The following is a 4,935-nucleotide window of genomic DNA, read 5'->3' as shown; positions in this document are numbered from 1 at the left end:
TTTAAGACTTCGCTAGAGTGAGTATATTTTGCAGAGATATCGCCAAAAAGGAGGATACGTTTTTTGGAACATCACCTATACAAAGTAATTTTTTAAAAATTTCGATTCAACTTGTAAAATCCAGATCCGCACATAATTGTACATAAGATTATTTAATTTTGATAACAGTTTTTGGTTTTGAGGAGACATCCGCTCGGCTCCGGCGGCTTTGCCGCCTCGCCTCACTCTGATTCGTAACGGTGCATAGCTCGGCTTCGCCTCGCACTGTTCAGTGCTCAACAAAGATAATTTCTCAGTTTCAGTGCGGTAAGAAAATGCCGAAACTAATGTCAGCGAATCAGTATTTTGTTATAGAACTACGTTTTCGCAAGGATCTCCGTTTTTTTATTAAGTTTAGATGAATGACGGGAAAGGTGGGCGCGTGTAGGGCCGTAAGTAAGCGTCGTTTGCCGCCGCGAACGGGGAAAGCCGGGTCTACGGGAGAGCCCTCGTGAAGCTCAACTCGCCTTCGGCTCGCTCGACATTGATGGAGGAAAAATGCGAGCCGTTTTCGTCGCGAGAACGGCGAGCTCGAGTTATGCCGAGTCGAGAATCTTTGTTTGAATTTGTAAAAAAGTTAAAAAAAAATTCCTAAATCTACAAATAACCTAATGCCCCAAGCTAAGGGAGGGCCAAAGTGATGCCGAACTCGCCTTCGGCTCGCTCGGCATTGGTATACGAGGCGCGTGTGTTAAGAATCGAAGTCTTCGGTTACTTTACTTAGTTGGGGAAGGGTTATTAAGAATTTTTATTTCTAATAAAGTTAAAAAAAATATCTTAAACTTACAAATAACCTAATGTGCAAAGCTGCTTGGTGTCACATTTTGTTTAGCTTCATTTATAATTGTTGTTTGAATTTGTATTACGAAAAAAGTTTAAAAAAATTTCTTCAACATACAAATAACCTAATGTCCAACGCAGATTGATGTCACATTCGATTTAGCTTCATTTATAATTTTTGTTTGAATTTGTCTTTCAAAAAAGTTAAACAAAATTTTTAAAAATCTTCAAATAACCTAACGTCCCAAGCTGTTTGATGCCACACCTTTCATTTTCAGTTTTTTAAAGAAGTCTATATAAAATATGTAGGTATAAAAAACCTCGCATTGTTCAGTGTTCAACAACGACAATTTCTCAGTTTCAGTTTTGGCGTGGTAAGAACATGCTACTAAGCAGACTGATTTGATAATTTTTTTGAATTTGTGAGTAATATTTTTGTTTTTTTTTTGTGGAAACAACACCTATACAAAGTGATTTTTCTACTCAGCCTGTTTGTACACTCGGGGTTGTTTTAGCCTCCTGTAGAACAGGTTCATCCTCATCGGGAGAATTTTCTTTACGATTTCTCCACGTACAGAGTTTACATGCTATAATAGAAATCCATGAAAATAATTGGATCATTTTGAGTGGTCGTGAGGAGTTTGTGTAGTATTCCTTATTTTATTTGTTGTTTATGAATGTATTAGGCATGGAAATATGATGATTTTTAAAATTGTTCACGATATCTAACACAATCCTTATAATATGTACAGGAAAGCATAAAAATTTTAAGACAAAGAAGTTTTTACAATTTTGTTGGAACCTATAGTGTTTCGTAGGTAGTAATTCACGTGCCTTTCCATAGGAGATTCTTTACAAATGGACTTCATCCTCAAGCAAGTATTGGATAACTTAAGGTGCTGTATATTACAGTATCGTGTCCTTCAATGGTAATAAGTATATTTGAAGTACGAGCTTTTATACCTTTTTATAATGATATCGTAGTTCGCTGTTTGGACCAAGTGGTAATAGGTGGTCGCTTTAATACTAGTAGACTATGTGGACATGTAGAAATAAAAGTGGAAGGTAACGAACTAAAACTAATCCTTCGCTACCTTCCTAAGCATGAATATTTCATGTGACGAAATGCTTTCGTTTCCGCTAGAATCTTGGACATACTTTTTGCTCTAACCGGAATATAAACTGATGAATAACCTCCTATAGGACTTCTTCTTGAAGAACACGGATAATTTGTTACATCAATAATAAATTTTCATACCATTTCTATCGTAAATGTCTTTATGCTACGTAGCAACATGCACATCGGCATGAATTTTTGGTCGACATCAAGTCGATTACTCGAAATTGTGCAAATGTAGGTTTGTTTACGATGACATTTTCATAACAACGATAAAACACGTTAAATTTCCTTAAAAATGGTGTTTTTTACATAAAATAGTAATGTCCCAGATTTTTTGACAGTTCCCGTGACAGTTGTATAGATGGCGCCATTTGAAAAAAATACATCTTCTGTATCGGCGCATGCCCAATATAACCGTTCAAATAATACCACATTTCAACCGCGTAGGTTCATTTGAACGTTGCGGCGGTTCCTATTTTCTTAGGAAGTAGTGCTTTTTTGCGCAACTTCCATTGGGGAGTATTCCCTGACGTGTACCACGGCGTACTGCGTTGAGGGGTGTACACGTAGTGTATAATACTTCCCTAACAACAACATAGTTCCCTTTCAGCTCATTTTTCGGATAGGGTGTTTTGTTTAGGTCATTTCCGCTGATAGTTCCGCTTTCTCCGCTCGTTCGAGGAAAGATAGTGTTTGGATGTTAGTTAGTTAGCTTAGGTTAGGGGGCTAATAAACCAATAAACCGAATGCTCCATTCTAAAAAACAGTTTTCATCAATCTGACAATAGAATCACATTTATACATACCTAGTCTAAGAATTTTAGCATTACGGGGGAACTCAGAGCCGCCCCCTTCAACTTCTTCGGTGGCCCCATACCGATGTCGAACTGAAGGTAACCTGAAATCCTATTAACAAAAGATTTTTTAATTTCATTGTTGCTAGGAATTTGTCACTTTACAAGATAAATTAAACGATAAAAGAGGGTAAAATGATCCCACGAAGATCCCAATTCCACGAGGTGGAAGAATGTCTTCGAAATCTAAAAAAATACGTGCGCCATAACTTGATCGTTTACCATAATTCACTTACCAATAAAATAAACAATTAAAAACAATATAAATGGACCGATGAACGTAAATGAAAAATTTACTAAACTTCACCCAAGACGAAACGTGATCGCAATGGAACCTGGAAATAACGTGGCGCCACCGTCGTAGAATGAACTACCTTCGCGACGGGGATCTAAATATCGACGTGACTCCCTAATTTTTATTAAATATAACCTCTCGGCACGGGATTAATGCGATTTCGATTTTCTTCGGAGAGGTCAATTTAAATAGAGTACTAATTATGCTAAATTTTTCCCATTGTAAGTATATAACTACGAATTATAGTTTAAAAATTATAAAAGAAAATTGGCACAGACGAACTAACGTATTTTTTACAAAAAAATTTCCAGAACCTTTATTTTTCAATCGATTCGGACGGTGAAAGGTGCATCTGATAGCTAATAATTCGAGCTAAATATTCCCCATTGAACGTACCCGTCTGGCAAGTCTCTTAAAAAAATTATTACAGAGTATATAGTTCAATGATTTATATAAAACATGACAGTACTATGAAGTTAGGTTATAAAAAATTACTGATATTCAGTTTTTATTTGATCAAAATGGCGGATAGCCGGTTACATTCTGTGGTGCTATACAGTGCGAACAGTGCTTTACTATGCCGCTTCAATAAATAATGACGTTAGTAAATATTTGCCGCAATAGGCGCGGGGCACCAATACTAATTTATAACCTTAAACTTCAAAACAAATTAAACATTTGACATATGATTATATTTAACCCAAATAAAGATTTAATCACCTTGTAAGTTTCCAAATGATGTGAAATTATACGAATAGGAAATTGCTACAACAATTGAAACAATTTTATTTCTTTTACAAATCGTTAATATTGAAGTAATTGGATAAATCACATGTTATAAACAACTGTTCGAAGATCTCGTCACCATAATTAAGACAGGGGTCCACTCTTTTCTTTGTTTTCGAAGCCGGCATGTAAGTGCCGTTGCATAATGCTTCAAACGGTAGCTTCTATATCTGCTCGTAATTCGGCAATGGTGTGTAAACGGTTTCGAATACGTTGACATCTAGTAAATTTGCATGCAATATTTTAGGACTTTGCAAGTCCAGACGATGAGTTCTTGTAACACGGTTACTTTAAAGGATAGAAGTACAATTTTCTCCAGGCAATAGTGTCACACGTTCCGTATGAGATATCCGTTAGTGGGACAAATTATCGCAGTTGCTTTTTTCGACTTTGTTCAAGACGAGCAAGAATATCTTTTACAAACGCCTTATTAGCAATCGCTAAGCGGCCAGGTGACTTCCCAGAAGCAAGACTTCCTGTATGTGAAACCGTTCAAGTAAACGACGAGCATTTCGGCGTATATTGTTGTAATCCTCGTCACGGTTGACATCCGTTTATCGAAACTCCTGTATACACAAACGTATCGAGTACCTACTCCCAAACTTCACTTTCATCTTTAGTTCCATTACGGAAACAGAACTGCAAACGCATCTTATTCTCTTCTAAGAAGTAAAAGGCTTGTCGAAGTAAACCTATTGCCTATTACACGCCACAACTAAAAAAACGTTTGTTTGTAATTTACAAGTAATTTACCCACCTTGTAAATATTCGAAAGAAACTGGTAGTCTTGAAAAAAGTCGTGTTGAAAGGAACGATAGTAATAAGAATTAGAAATTATAGTTTGTGAAATTATAGGTTATATTTTGTATTGGATAAATATAGAAAGTACCGCAATCCATTTGGCTCGTGTGTTAAAGAGAGAAAGCATAATTTTTGCCCAAAAAAATTCTAGTAACTTTAATGTTGGGGATTGTATCACCTGTTTAGAGATGGGATTATATTTATATAAAACATGACAGTACTATGAAGTTAGGCTATAAAAAATTACTGATATTCAGTTT

General features: G+C 36.0%; 1 long non-coding RNA gene across 1 annotated transcript; it reads right to left on the bottom strand.

Annotated features, from left to right (window-relative positions):
* Window positions 1-1,231: 1,231 nt before the first annotated feature.
* LOC116182893 lies at window positions 1,232-3,363 on the bottom strand. The gene is made up of 4 exons (XR_004147640.1): window positions 3,030-3,363; window positions 2,899-2,979; window positions 2,746-2,845; window positions 1,232-2,695 (listed from the first exon to the last, which is right to left on the bottom strand). It is a non-coding gene; the product is annotated as an uncharacterized LOC116182893 (long non-coding RNA).
* Between the last annotated feature and the right edge of the window lie 1,572 nt (window positions 3,364-4,935).

This window comes from Photinus pyralis, unplaced genomic scaffold, assembly GCF_008802855.1.
Source record: "Photinus pyralis isolate 1611_PpyrPB1 unplaced genomic scaffold, Ppyr1.3 Ppyr1.4_unclustered_Scaffold7925, whole genome shotgun sequence".
NCBI lineage: Eukaryota > Metazoa > Arthropoda > Insecta > Coleoptera > Lampyridae > Photinus > Photinus pyralis.
Note: the sequence above shows the minus strand (reverse complement) of the source record. Positions and strands in the feature narration are given on the sequence as shown.